The following is a 27,071-nucleotide window of genomic DNA, read 5'->3' as shown; positions in this document are numbered from 1 at the left end:
AACAAATTTGGAGCGCCAGTCCTCACTTGGAAGGAAGACCTACCTATCAAGCTAAGTTGGGCTTAGATTGGGGTCTCCAGGGCAACAGCAGGAGTTCAGACAGAGTTCAGAAATCCCTGCCTACATTGCCATGGGAATTGATTGCAGGTGCCAGACTGTCTGGCTTGACGAACAGCAACGAACAGCAACAAACGAGGCTTGCAATGACCACCAGTTTGTTTAGACTGGGGCCTCACAAACAGCTTGTTCGCGAACAGCAGATTGGACTGTTGGTGGTTTTTTTTAGTTCGTATTGCTGTTCATGCCCATCTCTAGCCAGGTCTACTCCCACTGAAATGAATAGCCTTTCGAAATTTAAAGTATGTCAATGACCAGCTGGCAGTGCTATAAATGATGGGCAGTATGCCTAGCCATCAGTGTTCGGAGGCTATAGAAAACCTGGAGTACATAGGCCAGGTCTACGGCTCTTAGGAAACAATGGCCCTATAAACTTAAAGGAGCATAATTTCATACTGGCGGTAGACCTGTAGTCCAGATGCCTGGTCCACCACCCATAGAAAATTCCTTCAACCAGCCACGGACTTATCTTTTGGGTGACAATCTGCCCCATGGGACAACCAATCTTTGGGCCATGTATAGCCCCATTGGGGGGTCCAGGTGGATAGCTTCCAGGAGCTGTTTCAGGTTGGAAAAATGGCACAAGGTGAAGGTAGGAGCCTCCTGCCCACAGGCCATGATCCTGATCCAAATGAGCCTCCTGTAGTGTTTCTCATTTGAGTCACTATGGAGAACACACAGTTGGTATATGACTGCAAGTCCCTGTTGCTATCACATCTAAAAGATAATGTACATTCTCAAGTCCCAAGATGACATGAGCATATTGTCCCCAAGCCTGGGTAGGTTTCATTGACTTGGTTTTATGGAACATTGTCCCATATGTTATGGACCTGCCCTGTGATCACACCATTCTGGTGGAAAGTGGAGAAACAGATTCACTTTGTCCTGGATTTATCTTTTCAGTTCCCAGCTATTAATCTATTCTTAGGCCATTCACCTTCTGCATGGGCATTCTCATCTGGCTGGAAATGCTGGCTTTTAAGGGAAGCTGACATTGCCAAACAGCACTGGAAAGCTTTAATTCTTTTAGCTTTGAAGGCAATAAGCACACAAGTGTGTAAGGAAAAGCAAATTTATTAAATTCCTCCAAGTAAAGTACTAGAAAAAGATAAATGAATGCAATAGTAACAGAGAAAAGATACAGAACTTATGGTGATGATGCCCCTTCTGCTACTGGGAACCTTGGAGACGATAGCAGGTGGACTCCTGGTTCTGGCTGGTTTACACAGCGCTGTCTGCAGGTAAACCATTGTTATACCTAGTACTTGTTCTAATTATTTTCAAAGCGAGAGATGATGAATGCAAGGCCAGTTGTTCAAGGCCAACTGATAAGAAAGCCATCTTGCAATCACCCAAGATGAAGATTGCTCTTATCCTCCCTAAAACTCTGTGCCAAGCGGTAATCTAAACACCTCATTCTCAAATGCAATAACGTGACACTGTGATTAGACAAATGGACGTTAGTGTGAAAAGCCAGATTCTTAAAGAGAAAAGCATTTTACATTAGCAGAAAGTAATGTTCAGGCTTGGTCTACAACTGAGCAAAAATGGAGGGACTGTGACACACCACAAACTCCTCAAGATACAATACTCTTCTGCAAAGTGCCACTACAACCACATATAGAAACTGGGACAGAAGATTTATGGGATGGGGGCAGTGATGGAAAAAAATTGCTTTTAATAGACAGGAGGTGAGCATAAAATATAATCATATTTGGACTGGATGTTTAGAGCTTTATGAAACAAGACGTATAACTTATTCTGTTTGGATAATGTTCATTCTCCCACTTTTTAAACTGTTTTATTTTTTGATTTTTGTTTTCTTTCATTTTTACCTCTTCCTCTTGGATTTATGGGAGGTTGGATTTTTGGGAGGGAGAAAGTTGATTGATTGTAAATGTTGTAAATTATATGTTAAAAAACAACAATAAAGTTTAAATTAAAAATGTAATGTGTAGTTTGGGCCTAAGTCAATACCACAATAGCCGATCATTTTCCCTCTGTGCCTTTCTGCTCTATGAGGTCACAATGAAACTTCCTCAACAGCCCACTTCCTCAACAGTCACTGGTATCTTTAACAGAGCCATAGATATCAAAGGAGATAGATGTAGCTTTTGTTGATCATTGCTTTTGAATACTTTATTTCTGTGCTCATTTAATTTATGTTTCCATTTGCTAGTTATTCAGGACAATAGTTAGTTGGAAGGTGACTGGTGTTTTGTTCTCCATTACTACCCCTCAGTTCTGGAAGAAACTGCCTCTGCTAGATTACTGCTGCTCACACAGCTGTCAAATGAGCAACAGCTTTGCGTAGTCACCCCCCTCCCTCACAATCTGAGTTCTTAGAAGCTTTAGGGGAAAAGGTGGGGTGGCGACTCATGTCCTTTGAATGCCAGAACACATCTGTGATCCATTGGAATATGCATGTATGAAGGGCTTTTTTTCTGGGAAAAGAGGTGGTGGAACTCTCTATTACCACTTGTGTGCATGCAAAGCACATGCACACTTCCGGCAGTGCGTGATGATGTCGCTCCTGGAAGTGACACTGCTTCCTGGAAGTGATGCCGCTTCCCGGAAGTGACGCCACTTCCTGGAACCCAGCATAATGCATTATGAGATAAATGTTAGTAAGCTTGGAAAATTACACTATTATGAGAAAGGGTTTTTTCCCCCTTTCTGTATCCTCTACAAAAAGTGAAATCTTCCATTCCCTTTCACAAATATTTCATTTCTTTGGAATCATATTTTAAAATATGCTGGAAGGAGAGGGCCTCTAAAAATCCAAAATCCATCTCACAAATCTAAATTCTGACAGATTGCTAGCATAGAAAAAAAATCCAAAATTCTTTCTCAAAATTCCACAGAGAATGAAATTCTTAATCTAATGAATATTGAATTTTCAAATTTTCAGTGAGGGTTTTGCTTTACTGGAGTAATTCAAAAGATACTCAACTTTAGCTGAATTATATACTTAGTTTAAAATGGCTTTTTTTTTGGTTGCCTGCCAACTCTAACTTACCAATGGCTAAGCTGTTGTGACATTGTGAAATGCTTATAAATATTCCAATGTCCCATACAAACAATATTCATAAAAATTTCCTTAACACCCGTATGTCCACTGCAATTTCAGTGACATTAATCATCTGAGGATGGGGAGAACCATTTGAATGAATGAAAGCAACACATGCACACACACACACACAGCCCCACCCACCCCCATGAAAAGAAAGCAGAATGAACTCAAAGCAGCACATATGCACAGCCCACCCCCTGAAAAGAAAGCAGAATGAACTCAAAGGAGCACACATGCACAGCCCACCCCCTGAAAAGAAAGTGGAATGAACTCAAAGGAGCACACACACACACAGTCCCACCCCCGAAAAGAAAGCAGAATGAACTCAAAGCAGCACGCATACACACACAGCTCCACCTACCCACTCCCCCAATGAAAATAAAACAGAATGAACTCAATGCAGCACACACATACACAGAAACCCCTGAATGAAATGAAAACAGAATGAACTCAAAGCAGCTTAGCTTCCTATGCAGAGCCTGCGGGTCCAAAGGAGGAAGGAATCATGTGGGCAGATTCCAGAGCTGCCGGAACACCGTTCCGGGGTGTTCCCCCACAAAAAAAGCCTTGCATGTATGCATTACGGGTGTCATATTTTGCCCTAACAAAATAATCTCTTTTCTTATCTCTTACACATCATCATACTAGGACAAACTTCACCTGTTTCTACACCACAGTTTGCTGTTAAAGGAATAGGAGCAGGACAAATAAAACAGGTGCCAACCCTAGGGACTTCAGAATTATGGCCAGAAGCTTTGGGTCTACTTCTTCAACTCTCATATTTCCGCAAATGAATGGAGGTTATCTAAGCACCCCTGCTTTACAGTGTTTGCCTGCCTGGTTAGTTACTGGAATATAATGTATCTTTCTGCTTCAAAGACAAATGGCTTGTTTGCCACACTAAGTGTTTGTAATCGTGATTCATGCCGGGCTTGTAAATAAGAGTTACTGACAGGAGGGAAGTCAGCCTTTAATTATCCCAAGTAGGTTATTTGGCTGTGAAATTTCAAAAGCTTAATCACTAATGACTTATGTGGAAAGGCCAAATGGCTAGAAAGTGATTAACTATTGAAATCTTATCCTCATAATCAAAAAGACAGACCATAAAATAACCATTTGCTTTGAATCTGGAGCATCTGGCTTTTGAATAATGCTAAGCCCTGAATGGCTCTTCCAAAAGGGTCCTGCAAAACAAAATGGGATCAGCTTTAAGAGGTTGTATTGTTATCCAGCAATTGGAGGAAAGGTCATGTCAAACATAATTTTTAATCCTGGAGGCTTCTCTTCCCTTTTTTCTCGCATAAAGTTTGTGCAGAATAATGATAAAAGTTTGAAAAGTTATACATGTCATTCAAATATTTCCAAGACTATTGGCAGCTGCAGGACAATTCTTTTCTGTATCAAAACCAAAGGGCATCTTTACTTGGATAGGTACATATGTTTATACACACCCCAACTCTCTAAGTGGTGAGAAGTCCCAGAGGCTAGTACTTACCCAGCCTGGTTTTCTTTGGTGGAAGGAACAGTGGAAACTTATGGTGTTTTCACAGTATTTGCATTATTTACAAATATATTGGAAGAACACAAGTGGAGGCAAAGAAACACTTTCAGAAGGCAGCACATCTGCTACCTCACATCAGAATTCCTGTAAGAGAGATCTGTTTGACCTTCAGCCAATTCCCATCAGAGTTTGTCTGCTTCTTACTCTGTCCCTTTCTGCAGTCAAACAATACTTTCTCCCATCCCCACATCTACCCAATCCCTTCAGCTGAATGTGTGTGTGGAGGAGATCAACTCGCTCAAGCCCTAATAGGCTGCTTGAGCAGCCATTTTCTTGATAATAAAAGCCAACCGAGGAGACACCAACAGTCATTGAGACATATTATTTGTCACGATGGATAGACTGAGCCATGGTAATCAGCTTACGTGGCGGAACTCAGTGGGTTGCCCTCGGAGAAAATGGTTGCATGGCTGGTGGCCCTGCCCCCTGATCTCCAGACAGAGTGGAGTTTAGATTGCCCTCCGCACCGCTCAGCGGCACATAGGGCAATCTAAACTTCCCTCTGTCTGGAGATCAGGGGGCGGGGCCACCAGCCATGTGACCATTTTCAAGAGGTTCCGGAACTCCGTTCCCCCGCGTTCCTGCTGGAAAAAAGCCCTCTATTTTCTCCATCAGCTTCCAGCACTATAGTCAGGCATCCTGTGGGATAGCCCAGCTTCATATTGCTGTTCCACTATTGGTGTAAGGAAAAACTTACTTTTCTTTCTTTGAGATGAGATGGGGAAGAGGCTGTGGCTCAGTGTAGAGCATCTGCTTTGCATGCAGATGTTCCAGGGTTTAATCCTCAGCACCTCTAGCTGAAAAAAGGATCAAGTAGTACATTTTGTAAAAGTTGTCTTCCTGTGACCCCGGAGAGCCATTTCCAGTCAGCACAGGCAATAATGACCTTAATAGACCAATGACCTGATTCAGTGTATGGCAGTTCTGTATATTCATGTGTGAGGTAGTATGATATTGTGGTTATACTGGGCTAAGACTTGGGAGACCTGGGTTCATTCAACCATTAAGCTCAATGGGTGCCCTCAGGACAATTATTTCCCTTCAGCTTAACCTACCTCACAAGGCTGTTGTGGGGATAAAAAGGAAATAGGAAAACAAGAAACAGTGCCCTGTGGACGAAGGTTGGGGTATAAATATGGTAAACCGATATGTATGTTGGTTAAAAAAAGCAAACTGTGCCTGCATAGAGCACCTTGAAAATTTCCAAACAGCAGCTGAAATTTCCCTAGGCAGCTGATGAACAATAATGTAGCAGTACATGTGGGTGTTGCTTCGTCAGCAGTCGGTGAAAAAGAAATTAAAGCAAAAGATTCTCGAAGTCAAACTTTGCACCATGTTCCAGATTCCATACTGCATTGAAGGCTGTAGAGATATGGAGATCTGATGGCTTCATTGGGAAGGCAATTGTTTTGGCCTTTCTTGAAGTGAAAATAATTTCTCTTTTACAACATGGTGGTAAAGTTAAATGAGAATACCTTAGAATGATAAGGCCAAGATTTCACACACCATTGATTTGTAAGAATCTGATGCTTGCTTGTTTGGCTATTGAATTCCATTATTGTCTATTGGCTTAAACTCTTTGGCGATGGTGGGATCAACTCTGCCCCCCTCCAAAGGTCAAACTATAGTACTACGATAGTTCAATGGAGTTTGAGAAGATGATGCGTAAGAATGACAGTTTGTTCAATTTGTGTGTCAATGTATGACAATGCATGCCAACAGAAATGGGATATTTGGCAGACCACGGTAAGACCAGTTTAGCAGTAAATGAGAAAGGAATCCCCAAAGAATACAAATTGGAATGAAATTATGCCTGATATAGCCTGATTTGATTTTTTGTGGGTTTGATGCGTCCATTTGTTCATTTATCAAAATTGCCACAATGATTCACTGCCTCTCATTGAATGTGCTAGCATATCAAATGACAAGCATTTGCAGTTTCATTTGTGAATCAAGCTACGCTAGCACATGTCCTAAGTGAAGACTGAGCTGGAGCTTTGGCATGTGATGGTTTTCAATAGCAGGACATTACAGGTTTCAGTATAACTTTGAATTACTTTGTCATTGAATCAAATTAAGTCTGCAACACATCTTGAATTCCATTTTAACGTACAGTGCAGATGAGAGGCTTCTCTATCACACCCTGAAACGTCTGTTCTTCCCTTCCTTTTATTATTTACAGAATTGATATGGCACCTCTCCAGAGACCTGCCAAAGGAAAAAATATATTTATTTACTTACTTCATTAATACCAAAACCGAGATTCAGAGTGGGTTACAAAAATTAAATGCCAGTAATAAAGTCAATAAAAACCATTTACAAACTTTCAAGCAATGTTAAAAACTACAACATTTTGCATATTCTGTGGAATGGCACTACAGTGGAAGCCTTCCTGGCCTTGTTAGGTTGGCCATTCCTCCAGGCGGGAGGCCACAACAGAAAATGTTCAGGTATGGGCACTAATTTTGCCTGTTACCATGGTGATATCTTTAAAAGGCCTTGTTCAGATAAGTGAAGCTATCACAGTGGAGCATATTGGGAAAAGATAGTCCTGTAGATATTCAGATCCCAGGCCATGAAGGACTTCAAAGGTAATAACTAGCCAAACCACCCAAACCTGGAAACTAATTGGTAACCAATGGAATGACTGCAGAATAGGTATAATACACTCATTGTGCTTATCTCCAGATAGTAATCAAGCTGTACCATTCTGGACCAGCTGAAGATTCCAAGTTGTCTTCAAGAGCAGTCCCATGTAGCATATAGTAATCTATCCCTGAAGTTGGTCGACCAGAGGCATGGTTGGCCAGATTCACTGGGTTGAGATTGAATGGGATGTTATATCTATCTGTTGTGTAGAGTCACCTGATGTTTTGGCTTGCTTTGGACAAAGGGCTTAATTGGACAATGCAAAGGCAACTTGATCCATATAAACAGTGGGAGCCCTTCCTTGCTGGTGCACTTGCCCCACTCCCAAACATCCATGTGAAGGCTTTGGGCCAAGCTACAAGTGACAAATTACACTTGCATGGCAAGTGAACAGACTCACGTGCATTCCTCCCTGTTCACTTGCGCTCCATTTGTGCCCCACTTGATCACATAATTAATGTTTGAATTAGGTGTATGCACATATAGACTGCACAATCAAAACTGGGATTCAAATATGGATGTTCAGAGACAGGGCAGCACAAGGGGCAAGATGGACATTGCTCCTCTCTATGTATAGGAAGCAAATTACCTTCTTGCTGTCTGATGTGGATCAAATTGAAGATGTGTTTCCTAAGCACTTCACTGTATGGTGTAATTTCCTTGAGTATCTTGCACTAGACCAATGATTCTCAAACTTGAGCAACCTGCCCCATCTTTTTATGGAAAATCTTATGGACCCCCAAGCCCTCACCCCTCCCTCACTAGCCCATGCCATGCACTGTATAGTCCCTTTTCACAGTTTGTGGCAAGCCACACATGCCCCATGGAGCCGTCCATCCTCTAGTATCCTCAAAGCAAGATAGTCTCAGAACCACATTAACTACATTTTCAAAACAAAATGTTGGCATTTACATGGACTACAAGGTCATGTTTCAGAGGGTAGCTGATTCTATAGGCCCTCAACTCAAAAGGCCCTAACCAAAGTTCCAATCAATCTCATTCCATGATAGGAAAGAACTTTGCAGAGGAGACAGAGAAAAATCTCTTACTGGTTAATAACTTCTAGCTAAATAGGGATGGGAAGGGGTTTAGAGAAACTTTCAGAGCTGCTCATAGAGAGATATAACCATCACATAAGCCTGAACTTTTGATATTCAATGGGAAACTGTCATTGGCTAATATTGTCTATGTATGCAGAATAGCATCTCTAGATCACTATTGTAAAATGCTTTACATTGGGAAATGGAGTGAATTCCAGTTTAATTTTATATCTAAAGTAACTATCAGGGTTTTTTTTTTAGCTGGAATGTGGTGGAACAGAGTTCCAGAACCTCTTGAAAATGTTCACATGGCTGGTGGCCCCGCCCCCTGATCTCCAGACACAGGGGAGTTTAGGTTGCCCTCCACACTGCTGGAGCAGTGCAGAGGGCAATCTAAACTCCCATCGGTCTGGAGATCAGGGGGTAGGGCCACCATCCATGTGACCATTTTCACCAAGGGCAATTTAAACTTTTAAAAACTCCCCCCCCCCGTTCCAACTGACCCAAAGTGATGTCATTGCGTATGCACATGTGGTACCAGGGCCACCACCTCTCACCAAGAGTTGCCCCCTGTGCTGGCAACCCACTGAGTTCCGCCACCTCTTTCCCAGAAAAAAAGCCCTGGTAACTATCATAACTATGGTAGGGATGTACATTCATGGGGCCACTCAGTCAATCAGAATTCCTAGGCCTGATTTGCTGGATCCCAACAATCAATCAGTGTGTTTTCTGGTTAACGCTCTGAGGTGATCTGGGAGGCTGGGACTGTGAAGGGGGCAATTCTGTGAGCTAACACCCTTTGAAAGAGGGTGAAGCCATCTTTCCTCTTAACCTGTAGCACTGAGCCCCTACCTTCATTCCTAGAAAATGGAGTGGGTGCTTGAATGAACATGAAGGGGATGGTCTCTATTCTAAGCAAAGTTCTTATGAACTGCCTGGAGTATCCTTGCAGAACTACACAGGTCTCCGGACCCCAGTTCAAGAGTCACTGGGCTACACAGTTTGTGATGGAATCTATATTAGCAATGTCCTGAAACTCTTTGTAATAAAAATGATAGGCCTGTACTGTCTTGTGTCTGGAATCCAGTTATGTGCAAAAATTGATTTTATGTGATAAATAACATTGCATGGCTGTTGTTTTTTCCAAAGTATGGGAAAATCCATCCTCGGCTGGCAGGAAGTTCATTCTTCTTTATACAAATGTCCACTTGGGACTGTGGAGTGCCTGGAATCTGATATATGCCCTCATGTGCCAACAATGTCCTTCTGCTCTGTACATTGGACAAACCAGCCAACCTCTATGCAAAAGAATAAATGGACACAAATCTGACATTAGAAATGGAAACGTCCAAAAACCAGTGGGAGAACACTTCAATCTACCAGGACATTCCATCAAAGACTTAAAGGTCGCTGTGGTTCAACAGAAACCTTTCAAAAACAAAATCCAACCGGAGGCTGCTGAATTGGAATTCATATGCAAATTTGACTCTGTCAAGCTGGGGCTGAATAGAGACTATGAATGGTTATCACATTATCACAGGTAACAGATTTCCTTTACAGAGGCGTGGTCTAGGGGAGCCCAGTGACGCCTGGTGTGGGCTTTCGGGGACCACAGTTCTCTTTGTCAGATGCATCTGGCAGGGAGAGCTGTGGTTATCGAAGGCTTATACTACATAGTAATTGGATGCTTTCACTGCTGCAAACTAACACGGCAAACTGACTCCACACCAAAAGGAGATGTTTACATTTACTAGCAAAGGAATGTTTGGGTTGCCTCCCCGCTAATTGCATCCTGTCCCCTTGTGATATATGTCCCCTTCTTTCTCCCCTCTCTCCCCTCCTCTTCTGTATTTGACCAGTTCAGATCATGCATCTGATGAAGAGAACTTGATTCTCGAAAGCTTATGCTACAATAAAATTGGTTAGTCTTAAAGATGCTACTGGACTCTTTTTGATTTTGCTACTACAAACTAACACGGCTAACTCCTCTGGAATCAACTTTGGTTCTTCTTTGTGAGCTAGCTTGTAAGTAGGGCCATTTCCAGATGGCTTACCTGAAGCCGCTCCATGCCGCATTGTTGTGGATCGTGCCGGGGAAAACGTGAAATATCGTGTTTTCTCACGTGAGTTTTGCGACATCGCGCAAAACTCACATGAGAAAACGCGATATTTCGCGTTTTCCCCGGCGTGATCCACAACATTACGGCATGGAGCGGCTTCAGGTAAGCCATCTGGAAACGGCCTAGGTTAAAAAGGTAAAGGTAGTCCCCTGTGCAAGCACCAAGTCATTACTGACCCATGGGGAACATCGCATCATGACATTTTCTTGGCAGACTTTTTATGGGGTGGTTTGCCATTGCCTTCCCTAGTCATCTACACTTTACCTCCAGGAAACTGGGTACTCATTTTACCGACCTTGGAAGGATGGAAGGCTGAGTCAACCTTGAGCTGGCTACCTGAACCCAGCTTCTGCCAGGATTGAACTCAGGTCATGAGCAGAGCTGGGGCTGCAGTACTGCAGCTTACCACTCTGCTGTAGTTGCAGTGTTTTCCATGTTAGCATGCTATGCAGGTAGTTGCAGCTTTTCCATGTCAGCATGCTATGAAGCGTAAGAGCAAGAATGAAAATAATGGACGGGAGTTAACTGAGGTTGAAGTGGAATGCCGATGAAGACATATAACTGAAGAAGCAAAAAAACTAAGTTATGATGACACTGTGGAAGAAAGTGGAAGAGCAAGACAGAATGGAAGTGAAGAGAGGAAATGCGGGGAGAAAAAGAAAAGACATTCAATTCTTTGTGTGATTTTCAGTTACTTAGCAGGAGGTAGGGAAAATGGAAGGTAAAGAAGAATGTAGCAAAGAATAAAATGATCAGACAAAGAACGGGATTAGCTGAGAAATCTAGTAGATAGCAAGATGTAAGAATGAAACAAAAAAAGTTGATCCCCCTGGTAAATGGGAAGAACAATAGAAATGGTGAAATGAAAGACAAACACTGGATTGATGGAAGCTAAATCAACATGAATATTAGAATCACATTAAATAGTAACTGAAAGAGTGGGAGGAAACGGAATATCAGGTCTCAAATTTAGAAAAGAGAAAACTCAAGAGATCAATAAATTTCTGCAAAAATAAAGAGGAACAGGATAGAAAATATAAAAAGATGAAACACAAAGGATGTGAAAGAACAGAAATGAATGAAACAAAGGCTGAGAAGGGCATGTGGAGGAAGAGAAGCCATTTCCAAACTTAGCAGAACAGGGACAATGAGAAAGAGTAAAGGCGCCAAAGGGCAGAGCAGCTGGGGTCACAGAGTCAGGAGGAGTAATCCAGGTCTCAGTAAGAGCAGAACAGCAAGGCCAGGGGCTTTATTAACAGAGGAGTGACAATTTAAGAGAGCACAACAAGAGAAAGAATCGGAACATGGTACAAAGATAAGATGAGAATGGTTTTAATCAAGAGAATAATGAACTTGGCTTATTCAGGATTATTTTGATAATGTTAATTATACTTACTTTGGAGGCATTGTAGCATAATACCCTTTTAAAAACCACGTGGATGGCTGTTTATTAATATAAGAAAGAGAAAGAGAGAAGTAACATCAACCGCTAGTTAACACATAAACCATCATAGAATAGATTTCTATTAACCAAATCTACTAATTCTTAAAGGATGCTTCCCATTCTTGTATATAACAAGCTACAATTTCCTCCAAGATCAGGAAATTGAGTCATTGTGTGATAATGTAATCCAGGGCTGAGATTCTAACTCAAGATGAATGTAAGATCCCCCCCATGTGTTATATAAGACCATCACTATCAATTTACCATAATCCAGACTTGCTCAATCTGCCACAAACATGAAACAAAAATATTTTGGTTAAAATAATCACAAGAGTTGGTCCAGAACCTTGGAGGATAGGCAGGACTTTGGGAATGATTATCACAGGTCCACCTTACAGGAAAAAACTGCGCAGAAAAAAATCAGAGAAAAAGGTTCAGAGTAGAATTTTAATTGACGTATTGCACTGACTAATGAACTGAAATTTGCAGATCTACTACACAGCATTTGGAATTCGGGCCAAATTAGAAAGGACTAGGGTTGCCAGCTCTGGGTTGTGAAATTCCTGGAGATCTGTGTGTGTGTGTGTGGAGCCTGGAGGGCAGAATTTAGGGAGGGGAGGGGCTGAATTAGAGCACATTATACTTAGTGATAGACATGTATTCAGGTGAACTCTGTGTGAACTTTACGGTAGTTTTTCTAGCAAGTTGTATAACTACACAGGCCCTATTCCATTTTAGACAGCCAATTAAAAATAATAGATAGTATCAGATGAATTTTCTCTAATTGTTAGAATGGGCAAATGATGATCTGCTCACTTAACTTTTCCTCTTATCTTGCAGTTGGACATAGTGTCACATGATTGAAAATATGAATAATTAATTCAATCTCAAACCAATTATAGTTTATCTATGCTGTCACATGAAAAAGATCTTAGATTTCTGTGTAAGATAGCATGGAAGTGCTAACCTAGACAGCAGATCAGCGTTTTGGCTGAAAGAAATCTCATGAAGATCTAGGTAAGAAACTTACTTTTGTAATGTGTGTTATGGGAACTTCAATGCATCTCATAGTAAATCTGGTTGATTTAAACTTAGATTTAATTGAGAAATGTTAGGAGAAGGGCAGCCCAGTCCAGAGGGTCAGCCTGGCACAGGGGCCTATACACCAGCGTAGCAGCAGTGCCACTTTCTGCCCCCAATGTTACGCACTGGGAAGATCTCCTTGTGAGTTGAGGGAATTAGAATGCAAGGAGGACAGCGAGAGAGGGTACGTTAGGGATCTTCACCAATGTATTTGAGGATTGTCCTGGCTAAAGAACTCATTCAATGACCAGACAGAGGTTTCAACCAAAAAGGGGATTTTTATTGAAGATAACAAAGAGCAACAGCACACAACGCGCACACAGCACACACTCAGAACTAACTAAAAAGCAGTGGTGAGAGTTGGCTAGAGTTTAAGGAATTGGGTGATATTTACCTTCCAGAAGAGGGCATCTGTGAGAGACAGCGTTGAGTGCCATGGAAAAGGCAAGAGAGCAAGATGCCCACCTGCCCCTGACAGGCATTTTGTGGCATGGACCCCCAAAGCTGGGGCAATGATGATGGACCCCCTTCCATGGATGGAGAAGAAGGAGGTGAGAGCTGGAAAATAGGCTGGGAGATGTCAGGGGCCCTGAGGGGGCTGATTCACCACAACCAACCTGTTTCTCCAACCAGGACCCAACATCGAGAGCCTCACCTGATCCCCACTCCTGCCAGCCCCCATCCAGGCAGTGCATTTTATCCGCCTCCTGCCTGTGCTGTATGTTTGGGCAGCTCAAAGCCACCAGAGGAGCTGCCAAGCCTGCCAGTACCATGAGCAAATCTGCTTCCTCCCATTCTTAGATGGCATCTGCCTGGACCTCTTTTACCTGGAAAAGGTGGTCATTCAGGCCCTGTGTGAGGATTTCACGCCAGTGCTACAGGGGCAGGCCACAGTGCCCATGGCCATCCCGGTCCTGCAGAAGGTGCTGCTCTCGCTCCACTTCCTGGTGAACGAGTCCTTCCAGGGTGTTGTGGTGGAGGTCCTAGAGGTCTCTCAGTCCTCCACAAGCCAATGACTCTACAGCTTCCAGGAGGTTATGCCATGGCTTCGGGAGCTTGTGTGCTTCCCAACTGAGGAAGCTGAGTTGGCCCTCTTCTGGGCCTGCTTTGATTCCATGGTGGAGTTCCCAAGTGTGATGGGAGTGGTGGACTGCATTAATGTCATGCTCTGCATCCCCCAGGCGGAGCCCCAGGTCTACTGCAATTGCCACCATTTCTACAGTACCAATGTGCAGCCTGAACCACCTCCTTGCTACCTTGGCGGAGGGCAAGGGGTGGCTGCTGGATAGATGGCCCAGAGTGGGGTGGCTTGGGGGGGGCACCAGAAGCTGACATTTCATCTCCCCACACAAGTGACCAGGGCTATCCCCTCCTCCCATACGTACTGATCCGATACCCAGAGGATGAGATGGAAGACAGAGCAATGTGCAACGGAGCCCACTATTGCACTCGGATGGTCATTGAGCAGGTCTTTGGGCAGTTCAAGATGCGGTCCTGCTGCCTGCACCATAGTGGCAATAGTAGCACAGGGAGTGTAAAGCCCTTCTTCCTTTCCACCACAGCTCAGTCTGAATTGCAGCTGTGCATGAACACAGTTTACTATTAATGGATTGATGGAGTTCCATATCTCTATCACTTTTGTTTTGGCCCTTAGAGCTAAGCCAGTGGGGGAACACTTTGTACTCTGCTCTTCAACTCTAAAGATTTATAAGGTAGCTAACATTAACAAAAGTTAAAAACATTACAACCAAGCACAGAATTTAAAGTGTTAATGGGTATAAATTTTAGCCTCCATTTTGCAAAGTGCAGTGGAGCATAGTGGAGCTCCCACAATGGATGGGAGGAAGAAAGGAGCAAGAAAAATTAACCTTTGCCTCTTTGGCTACCTCCCAAGTGGCTATTAGCTATTTTGCCTTATGGAGGATACAAGCTAAGACCTTTCAGCAGGAAAATAGTCTATGAAATCAATAACACCAAAAATATAAAAATATATAATTTAAAAATATTTTAAACAACCACACAAAGAAGAAACACCCAAATTATTAAATTAAAAAAAATAAAAATAATTTAAAAATATTTTAACGAACCATACAAAGGAGATGATATATATATACTTATATACTTATGTATATATATACACATAGAATCATAGAGTTGGAAGGGGCCATACAGACCATCTAGTCCAACCCCCTGCCCAGTGCAGGATCAGCCTAAAGCATCTCTGAAAAGTATTCATCCAGCCTCTTCTTGAAAACTGCCAGTGAGGGGGAGCTCACCACCTCCCTAGGCAGCTGATTCCACTTTTGAACTACTCTGACTGTGAAAAAGTTTTTCCTAATATCCAGCCGGTACCTTTGTGCATGTAATTTAAGCCCATTGCTTTGGGTCCTACCCTCTGCTGCCAACTGGAACAGCTCCTTGCCCTCCTCCAAATGACAGCCTTTCAAATATTTAAAGAGAGCAACCATGTCCCCCCTCAACCTCCTCTTCTCCAAACGAAACATTCCCAAGGCCCTCAACCTTTCCTCATAGGGCTCAGTCTCCAGACCCCTGATCATCCTCATCGCTCTCCTCTGCACCCTCTCATTTTGTCCACATCCTTTTTGAAGTGAGGCCTCCAGAACTGCACACAATACTCCAGGTACGGCCTGACCAAGGCAGTATAGAGAGGGGCTATGACCTCCTGCGATTTCGACGCTATGGCCCCTTTGATACAACCCAACATACACGTGCACAAACACACTCACACATATGTATGATTCCTAACAGCTGGAAATCAAAACTCGTAAAGTGCAAATGAGATTAAAATTCAGCTGTCAGTTCTTTTGTGTCTTTCCTCCCTCCTTCTGATGCATGTGTGCACAGATAAAACATTGCAAAAAAAGCAGTCATGATGGAATTATAATCTGATTGTTGGTTGTTGTGGGTTTTCCGGGCTGTATTGCCGTGGTCTTGGCATTGTAGTTCCTGACGTTTCGCCAGCAGCTGTGGCTGGCATCTTCAGAGGTGTAGCACCAAAAGATAGAGATCCCTCAGAGCCTCGCTACAAGTGACATCTTCCACGCGAAGGGCACTTGATCATTTTCGCAAGTCTTTCTGGGTACTGAAGTCCCTCTCCCACACCCCTTTTCCTTCTGTCCCTTCCCCTCTCCGTTAGCACGGCTGCCTGAAGAGACGGAGAAAGCCTACGACAGCAGCTTTTGCAAATCGTCTTGCTGGGGGGTGGGGAATGCTCTAGAGAAAGCTGACATGTGAAGTCCTCCCCTCTCTGTTAGAACTGTTAGGATCGCTGCCTTAAAAGTCAGAGAAAGCCTGCGTTTGCAAATTGTTTCTCTAGTCGCAAGCCTGCTCTCAATGATCTTTGGGGGCGGGCAGCTGCAACTTTCTTAGCTTTCTCTAGAGTATTTCCCCCCCTCCCCGAGCTGCCCGCTGCAACTTTGTCTTGCTCGGGGTCCTACCCTCGAAATGCGAAAATGATCAAGTGCCCTTCACGTGGAAGATGTCACTTGTAGCGAGGCTCTCAGTGTCACTGTGACACTGAGAGATCTCTATCTTTTGGTGCTACACCTCTGAAGATGCCAGCCACAGCTGCTGGCGAAACGTCAGGAACTACAATGCCAAGACCACGGCAATACAGCTCGGAAAACCCACAACAACCATCGTTCTCCGGCCGTGAAAGCCTTCGACAATATATAATCTGATTGTATTTATTTATTTTATGGCATTTTTAGCTCACCTTTCTCTGCTTAATGTGGACTCAAAATGTCTTATATTGTAACCCCCTGGAAAGCCATCACATTACACAAATATTTAAATCCATGCTATCTGTCCCATAAACCCAAACAACAAATCTACCTGCCTTCAATAAATTTATGCATGGTTCACAATTCATTCTCCACACTCCACTGCCAGCATTTTCTTCAGGAGGAGACAGCTCTCTTAAACATTGGCTAAGAGTGAATGGGAGCAGATCTTGTGTAACACCTCTTCCCTTGATGGGAATAGTTGAATCCCAACCCCCCCTTCTTTTCTTTTCTTCCCTCAGGTTCCCTTTAAATTTCCAGAGGATAGTGGGATCCAGGAATCATGGAATCAAAGATTCATAGGGTTGGAAGGTATCTCTAGGGTCATTTAGAGTTCTAGACCAAACCCCTGCACAGTGCAGGAAATTCACAACTACCTCCCCACTCCCTTGCTCCATGCCCAGAAGATGGCAAAATGCCATCAGCATTCCTAGCCAAACTGGCCTGGGGAAAATTACTACCTGACCCCAAGGTGGTGATCAGCCTTACCCTAGGTATGTAATATGGGGCCACAAGAACTAAGCACTGGTGTAACCCTTCCTGCCCTCCCTCTCATGATCTGCTTAGGTTCACAGAATGAGCATTCCTGTCAGATGACTATCTAGCCTCTGCTTAAAAACCTCCAAAGAAGGAGAGCCCACCCCCTCTCAAGGAAGCCTGTTCCACTGAGGGACCGCTCTGTCAGGAAGTTTCTTCTCATGTTTAGCCAAAGACTTTTTTGATGTAATTTCAACCCATTGGTTCTGGTCTGACCTGGGGCAGTGGAAAACAACTCTGCACCATCCTCTATATGACAGCCCTTCAAGTACTTAAATATGGTTATCATATCACCTCTCAGAGAGGAACCACAAGTGACAAAAGGCACAGGTTGGACACTTGTCAGCTTCCCTCAAGTTTTGATGGGAAATGTAGGCGTCCTGGTCTTGTAGCTTGGCTCTCTGACTGCTGTCCAATGGACTGTTCAACTGTCACTTGTCCAACATTCCGCCAAGCTGCCTACATTTCCCATCAAAACTTGAGGGAAGCTGACAATTGTCCAATCTGTGCCCTTTGTCACTTGTGGTTCTGCTCTATGTCATCTCCTCTCCAGGCTAAACATTCCAAGCTCCTTCAACCTTTCCTCAGAGGACTAGGTCTCCCCTCATCATCTTCATTGCCCTCCTCTGGACACATTCCAGTTTGTCTATATACTTCTGAAATTGTTGGTGCCTAAAACCTAACACAATACTCTAGGTGAGGACTAACCAGAGCAGACTAGAGCAATACTTTGTGTGACCTGGACACTATGCTTCTGTTGATACAGCCCCAAATTGCATTTGGCTTTTTAGCTACCACATCACACTGCTGACTTATGCTCAGTGTATGGTCTACTAAGACCCCTAGATCCTTTTCGCATATACTTCTGCTAAGGCAAGTGATAGAGAAGGTTATAACACTTCAGCCCAAATTTGAACCTGTAAACTCCAGGTAGCTCTTTCATCTTCCATTTGAATCTTGTCATGTGGCTCTTATTTTCTAGTAGTCAAAATCTGTTGCTATGTGATGAGTCTTGGGTACCAACATGGTATCTCTGGATGCCAGGGCACCCACTAACACCTTTCCTAGTGCCTGCTAAGTGTTTTTAGAAAGTGGGCAGTGCCAGGTCAGACTTTTGCCCAGCAGGCCTTCCAATTAGTCATGGGAGATCTGATTGGCTGTGGAGATTTTTAAGTTGCTTTGGCAGCAGCTGCCACACAGCACTGTATAAATGAAGGTAAGCTGTGGGCATGCAAGAAAATATTTTTATGCTCATTTTAAAAAGCATCCTGTTAAACAGAGCTTCTTTCTGAAATGTTGAAGAGTTACTATTAGAGTTATGCATGACCGCAATCCCTGCCATTTTGCTGTTGGCTATGCCTAGTGGGGGCAGCCATTTTGTGGTTGCCTCTACCTCCTGCAGCAGTCATTTAGTGGTTGCACCCACCATCTTGTGTCAGAATTCCCAAAGTGACCACAGGCTCAAAAATGTTGGGGATCCCTGGTCTTGTTTAAGCTCATAATACAAAGAAAGCAGAAGAACTTCTACTATGGGGCGCTTTGATCCAGTGCCTTGGGATGGTAGATCACTCTTTGACACTTATTTCGACAGTGTCAAGGGCCACCTGATCTCATCACTGCAAACTAACCAGCTGTCAGTTGTGAACTAGGTCCTTACCAGAAAAAGCAGATTCTGTGGGATGTTTTTGGGCAAGACATCAATGTTGAACGTTCTCCATTGGAGAGGTCTCAGCCACCTGCAACTATGAATTGGGCTAGGAAGGAGATAGATGACCCTTGACACCTGCATGAGGCACTGAGATCCCTTTTGTGAAGTGTACACATTCATTCCCATATATCAATAAAACACTACACAACTGTACATACAATCACATCAATGTATACATGTGCAGTGGTAATATGGAAATGGGAAAAGCCAAATCAATTGTGGGAATGAAAAGCTGGGGTATATTGCACCTGCACAGTTTTTGGTACAAGAGTTGGTTATTGGTGGTGGTAAAATAAAGTAAATGAAGCATTCCTAATACATTAGTTTGAACTTGGAGAAAGATCAGGTAAATTTAGCACTCCAGAAACTGGATGGAATATTGGGAAATATTTGGAAGCATCCCTGAACACAGATTTGACAACTTGACATAAAACTAGATGTATAAGAAGCAGCATATTGTCAAAAGTACAGTGGCTTTGATTACTGTTCCTCAGAACAAAGAATCATTTTACCACCAGTATCCTTATTAAGGTATATAACTAAAAGAAATTACTTGAGAGCAAGTTCCAGTTCCTTCTGGAATGGGAACAACTATCAGATGTAAACTGTCTGTGGAATTTCAACAGCCTCAGTATATAACACTAAATTCCTTAACCGGGTATTCTACTAAATACTAACAAACAGGACTGTATGTCCCTTTAAATAAATGTTGGTGATACAGGAATTATTCTAATTGGTATGCCCAATTTTCTTAGAGTACGGTGATCATGTGAATCTACCACCAAAGACCAATATAATTGTTCCTAGGTTCTATCAAGGTTTTAATTTTAACCCTGTTATTGATCCTATAATTCTTCCACCTTCAGATTGTTCTAGATATAGATTTTCCCCAGCACTGCATTGACAAACCTGAAATGGCAGGTGTTGCAGATTGATTTTTGCAAAACCCTTCTTCATTCTGAGTGCAGCTGCAATGTTCTTTACTGTAGATGAATCACAGATGCAGAAAGAAACGAAAGGTTTCTGTCATCAGCTTCTTTATATATATGCCTTGGCATTCAAGGTGCTGGTATTGACCTTTAAAGCCCTGTATAGATGCCTTATGCATGCCTTATGGACCACATTCTTCCACATGAACCTACCCATCAACTCCGGTCATCTCCAGAGGCCTTGTTTTGGGTGCCCCGTCATGATCTGAGGCTAGATGGCTGTGTCAACCCAAGAAAGGGTCTTCTTGGTCATGGCCTCAAAACTTTGGAACTCCCTTCCCAGTGAGATTCATCTGTCTCTCTCTGTCATTGTCTTCTGCCAGCAGATGAAGACTATTTAAATTACGTTTGGTGTACCTCCAGTAAACTTTTATTGGGCAATGGCCTTCTCCCTGACTGTGTTTGTTTTTACTATATTGTTAAGTTATACCTTTTAAGTGTTGTAATGTTTTAAATGTTTTAATGTACTGATATTTGCTTCCTTGGGGATCCTATTCTGGTGGGAAGGTAGCATATGAATGCTTTAAATAAATAGACAAACAAATCAATTGCTTACACCAGAGTAGTCTCATAGAGTTTACTGGAGTTAAGAGGCACAACTTTGTCTGTCAAATATATTTATATCCAACTCTTTTCCCCAGGAGCTCAAAGCAGCATGCCATCTCCTTCCCTTCCCCATTTCATTTTCACAAAAATCTTTCGGTTGATATAGATGATTGGCTCAATGTCATTCAACAAGCTTTGTGGTAAATGAGATCTTTGAATCTGGGTCTCCTCCAAGTCTTACTTGAATACTTGAGCTGCTTTACCATATTGACTCAATAGCAATATGTGTATGTAGTCCTAGGGGCCATCAGTTATAATTGGAAAAGGATGCCATAGTTCAATGTTTATGAAGACAGCAGGATCAGTGAGACAGTCATTAGTTGTAAGGAGGCCCATTTTTATCACCCAGAAATCTGGTGGCCACTCTATATGTTAAGAAAAAGCAAAATTGAAGGCCCCTCTGTGTTTTTTTTTTAAGTCCCTATGTATATGGAAAAATTGCATGATGAGAAGAATTTTAATCTGGCCATCTCTCTGAATGCTAGATTTCTACATACAGATTTCTGCATGTAGAAATCTAGCATTCATACCCCACCCATCCATATTTTTTTAAAAAATATGAAAATATCATGTCCATAGCTGCACTCTGGGATTGTAGTCTCAGGTATTACAGTCAGGGCTTTTTTTTCTGGGAAAAGAGGTGGCGGAACTCAGTGGGTTGCCCTCAGAAAATGGTCTCATGGCCGGTGGCCCCACCCCGATCTCCAGACAGAGGGGAGTTTTGATCGCTCTCCACACCAGCAGTGCGGAGGGCGATCTAAACTCCCCTCTGTCTGGAGATCAGGGGGCGGGGCCACCGGCCATGTGACCATTTTCAAGAGGTTCCAGAGCTCCGTTCCACCGTGTTCCAGCTGGCCTGTTTGAGAAGACTTATTTGAATCATGAGCCTCAGACGCTCCAACATGTGCTCTGTTGTGAACATTTCTCTGAGACTTTGCTGCTCTGCTTGCCATTGCATATATTACCAGTTGTGACATGGTTGCTGTTTGCTTATTTCCCCCCCATTACTGGATCCCATACTATTCTGGTGAAACTTGAACACTAGTGTTGTATCTGATCTTTAGCAGTGTGCTTTATGGCAGCTTTTCAGCAATTTTGCAGCACTGCAATTCAACACTGATTCCAGGCGCTATCCGGTTGCTGATACAAAGATGCAGGACCAATTTGACTTGAGGACAAATTTGACATATAAATTGTTGTTATTTGATTGCATCAAGTTAACTGTTTCCCTTGATCTTCTAGAAAGTTCTTGTGAATTAATAGTTCCTTTTAAAGGTCAGAAGAGTTCCCAGGTTGTGTTGGCTGTATCCACAGTCTAATAATTGGTGGGCTACATGTACAACCTGCCCTGGGAAGATGCAATGCAGGATTGGAGTTTTCTGCATGATCCAGTCGTCCCATATGTTTTACTTACCTATTAGTAAGTAGGAATTATGATGTGCCGGTAACATGTGAATTGGCTCTGTGTGTTTGCGGTAAAGATGCCATTACAGATGAGGTCAATCTGAAATGTGAAGGGTGGCTGGGCAGCATCTGTTTATTAAACCATCCCTTTGCAGCACGGCTTTCATCCCTCTCCAAACCAATCAGGGCAACAGGATTGCCCAGCATTAGGCACAATGGTAAGAAAAATGAGTGAGGATGAACTTACATCTGTTCAGTATGCAGTGCCACTGCTCTGATGGAAAGGAAGGAGAAATGCAGCTAAAATTGAAAATACTGGGAGGGGGAGAGCATGATATTTTCTTAATTAATTGAATTAGAAATGAGGGCAATGATCTAGGTTACAGCTCCTTGTTTATCAAGAGCTTGCTAGTGACACATGAGTGCAGTGCATGAAAATGACTGCATGTCGTCATATGTCCTTCTGCATTTCCAGGACTTCAATTAATGTGGACTACGTCTTTAATGAACAAGGTTGGGCAGAGAGCAACCCACAGCAAGTTCAGCCATTCTTAATGGCCGTCACTATGTCAACACATCTGCCTCTTTCAGAAAAGGGCTCCTAATTGCAAGAGGCTGGAGATTTCTTTGTTAGCTCCTTTGATTTCCTTTCTTTCACCAAGTGGAGGAGATGATATGCTGCTGGAAAACTCCCCTTTCCACCATCATCTGAAAACCCAGAACTATTAAAATACTCAGCAACCACTTTGTGAGACTGTGTTTGTGTGTTTGTTTTAAAAGATTCGCAGTGATAATAGAATTGTGGATGCTACAACAGCAGCATTTTATTCCTCTGTTTTAAGAGGTTGCATGTCTCTAGAGGGTAGTCCTTATAGATTTACTGACAAATTTCAGAAAAATAATTCAAAAGACATCTTGCCAAGGAAGTTCCCTGTGAGGAAAACTGCAGAAAAGTTTTCCTTCCTCCTCTTGTGCTATATCTGCATAGATTGTGTAGCTACTGCATAGATTGTGTTCATAGATTGTGAATAGGAGCCTGTTTTACAGTGCTACAGCTTTGATGTTTCCAGGGATGAACTAACTAATAAGGATGATAGGCATGAGAATACCTTTAAGTAGATAAACAATTTTGGGCAACACTCTCTGTAGTGTTGATGGCTGTGGGTACCCAGGTTAGAGTACGCACTCAGAGCCAAGCTACAAGTGACACCTGACACAGGTTGGACACTTGTCAGCTTCCCTCAAGTTCTGATGGGATATGTAGGCATCCTGGTCCTGCAGCTGTAATGGAGAGCCAAGCTGTAAAACCAGGATGCCTACATTTCCCATCAAAACATGAGGTAAACTGACAAGTGTCCAACCTATGTAAGGTGTCACTTGTAGCTTGGCTCTTAGGCACTCATCCTCAGGTTCATTTAGCAGAGACAAGCTGGCTCAAAACATCAACCATTTATTTACAAGGAGACAACTCCAGCAACCAGCAACTTCAGCTAACATACAAAACTGAAAACAAGAGCTCCACCCAACAGGACCAACTAACAGTAAAATCCTAAGCAGAGTCTCTCCAGTTTAAGCCCATTGAAATCAATGGGCTTAGACAGGAGTAACTCTGCTTCAGATTTCAAAGTAAATCACAGATATTAGGGGAGGTGTGGAAGAATTTGGGATAGGGAAGGAAAGTCATTGGAGACATTGTTTTGGATTCTATGGTGCCATTCCATCAGTGCAGAAGAAATCTTCCAGTAGAACTGCACAGAAATGGCATTTCTAGCTGTAGACACCCAATTCCCCCGCACTGTTCCTGCAAGTCCACTGACCCACAGAAGCATGATTTCACTGGGCAAAGAAAGCTGCAGAGAGAGGCAGGAGGTGGGGAAGTTGCCGTCCCCTCATATGACTCTGCCAGTGCTGCTTAGAGAACGCAAGACACAGTAGATCCCAAGGTGGTCACAAAGTATGATGCAGCCACCAGGTGAAATCCAAAAAGCCCCAAAACATAACTTTGTCAATGACTTCATGACAATGACTTTGTCATTGACAAAGGAATACTTTGTCAATGACTTCAACCCATAATCTGAGAGTTGCATCCCAGAATCCCTTACAATGTGCAGGTCTGAGATCATGCACTTGGGTAGCTGCTGGAAACATCTTAGCATCTTCTGTTGTGCTGCAGACAACATACTATTTTCTTGATTGATGATAAAAATGCATACCCCCGCCTTTCCAGAATTTAGCAGCATACAATACTCAACATCATAAAACACAGTGAAAATAATGGACATCAGAACATAACGCTAGGGGGTGCATAAAGGAGCCAAAATACACTTGGAAATCATTGTTTTGTTTTGTTACAGCAATTTCTGGAATGCTGAACTGAATCTGAGAAATTGAAATGAGTCCCTCCCATCAAAAAGTTTGTGTGTTTCGTTTTGTACCTTCCAGCAGCAGGCAGGCACTGGACTTGCCTTGTAGGGCAGCAGCTTGTCTTCCTGAACAGCATTCACCAATCAGATCCCAAGGGATGAGATACCTCATTATTAATTAACTCTGTTGGCAGGAAGGGGGAATGAGACCAATGCACATGTGTTCACCCCCCCCCCCAATCGCTATCAGGTCTTAGCAAGGGGAGACACTTCCCTTCCTATCAGCTTTGGAAATGTTTGGAAGGGAGACTTCAATCATAGGCTGCAGTTCAAAAGAAACTTCCCTGGGATTAAGAGCTTCTGAATAAAATGGGAATAACATGGAAATTGCTTCCATAGTCTTTCAGGGCTCTCTCTTTTTGAGTCAACTGGCAAATGTGTACCTACTCCATCCTTTCAAATACAATCCTGCCTGCCTCCACAGCAAAAGGAAAACTTATGGGGAAAGCATAGGTTTGTTTGAGTGGGTGGGTGGGTGGGTGGGAATTCGGGCAATCATTCTACCTGCCTGCACTTGGGTAATGGAGAAGACTGGCAACAAGAACATCCTGTTTTGCAGTGGAATGCTGACCACCAAGAGGAAGGATTTGTATTCACCCCTCATTAAAGGATCAAAACTACAAAGCACAAGGAAACATTGTATCAGGTTCTGGCAGTTAAATCCCCATGGTATTCCACTGCACACACTCCAATGTATGAGTTAAAGTAAGTTTATTAAAGATCTATCAGTATCAGCATATTCAGTCAAGGGTATTGGCAGAAGTGTTGTATGAAAGTGTTGAGGGGTTAGTTATAGGAAGGTTCCTCCCTTTGGGATATGGATGGTTAGGATTCTGGCGTGAAGGGGACAGGAAAGTGGGGAAAGGGATTGTAAGACAGGAGGAGAGAAGGACTGGAGGAGAGAAGCAAAAATGAAGTCATTTTCAGTTCCCAGGCTCGAGCCAGCACTAAAGGACACATTCTTAAGCGGCTGGGAAAACTAAAGTAGACACCACAGTAGGCACCTGTGAGATAAGCAACTCCCTGTCAGACAGGCCACCAATATGCAACTTCACGCACTCTCAGAGGATCACAGGACAGCATACAGAAAATACTCATGGCAGATATGTAGGGAGACATATATGACACATTGCCGCAACAGGCAACTGCAGAATGCAAAGGCAGTAAGTTATTTGCACTATAGAAAAAGAAAAAAATGAACATAAAGCAGGGTTGTTTTTAATGTCACTGCAGTGCTCTGGTTGGAGTGCTCTCCTGCTTGGGAGTGCCCTGCTGCCACTGCTCCACTCACAGACCCTTGTCTTCTACAGTTCTCTGTGTTATTGTGCTTGAGGAAAAACTCTGTGGAGCAATGGTTTAGACTAGGAGGGAGATTAATGGTTGAAAACAGCTGCCTCAGAGCCTTGTTTCTCCACCCCCACTTGAAAAGAACAGTATGTATCTGTGCATGTTTAGCCAACACCTGCCTTGCACATGCACAATGGGTTGAAACCAGGGCTTTTTTTCTGGGAAAAAAGGTGGTGGAACTCAGCTCCCAGGACTGCACAATGACATCACTTTGGATCAGCTGGAACAAGGGGGGAGTTTTTTAAAGTTTAAATTGCCATCAGCAAAAATGGTCACATGGTCAGAGGCCCCGCTCCCTGATCTCCAGACAGAGGGGAGTTTAGATTGCCCTCCATGCCGCCATTTGCAAGAGGTGCCGGAACTCCGTTCCACCGCGTTCCAGCTGAAAAAAAGCTTTGGTTGAAACTCATGAAAACAAAGCAACTAAATGGATCAGATCCAAGCTGGCACTGGCCTACCTGTAACAAACTAGTAATGGAATGGAATTATTTTGGAAATCCTGGAACTGATACTGAAATGGAAATTTTCTTGGTGCACACCTACATATCACAGTCCAACAAACAAATCAATTCAAACCCAAACAAGATCAAGCCCACTACAATAAAGAGGTTTTACATTCCAGAAAAGGAGTCTTCTGCACCTCCTCCTGGAAGCAGTTGTGCTCTCTTTAAGGGTTTGCACATCTCCAGAGCATTCTACTGGCTACACAGTTAGAACTGTAGAGTTATGTGACTTAAGATGGTTTTGGAAATGAGAAGCAGCCACGCATTTCTTTTCATTTGGTAAAGACTGGCATAAACAAGCATTGAAGTTAGGAATGCTCAGGATTCAGGAATGCTCAGTGTTTAATGCTCATTTTCCTTCACTACTGCTGCTTTTAAAAGTGGGCTGAATCCACACGTCATGTCATAGTGCTAAAATGTCGGGACAATAGCATCTTCCTTGCATGATTTCTGACATCATCGCACCACATGGCACGATGACATCAGAAATTGTGCCAGGAAGAATTTCTGGCAGTTTAGCACTATGCCGGGACGTGTGGATTCAGCCACGGTAAACTATGGATAAATTCCATAGTTGCATTATTCTGAACCAATGAGTCACCTAAGCATTTTGTAATTGACTATAACATACCCAAGTTAAAAAAAAAAGTGAGAGCTGGTCTTG

This window comes from Eublepharis macularius, chromosome 5, assembly GCF_028583425.1.
Source record: "Eublepharis macularius isolate TG4126 chromosome 5, MPM_Emac_v1.0, whole genome shotgun sequence".
NCBI classification, from domain to species: Eukaryota; Metazoa; Chordata; class Lepidosauria; order Squamata; family Eublepharidae; genus Eublepharis; species Eublepharis macularius.
This window is presented reverse-complemented; position numbering follows the sequence as displayed.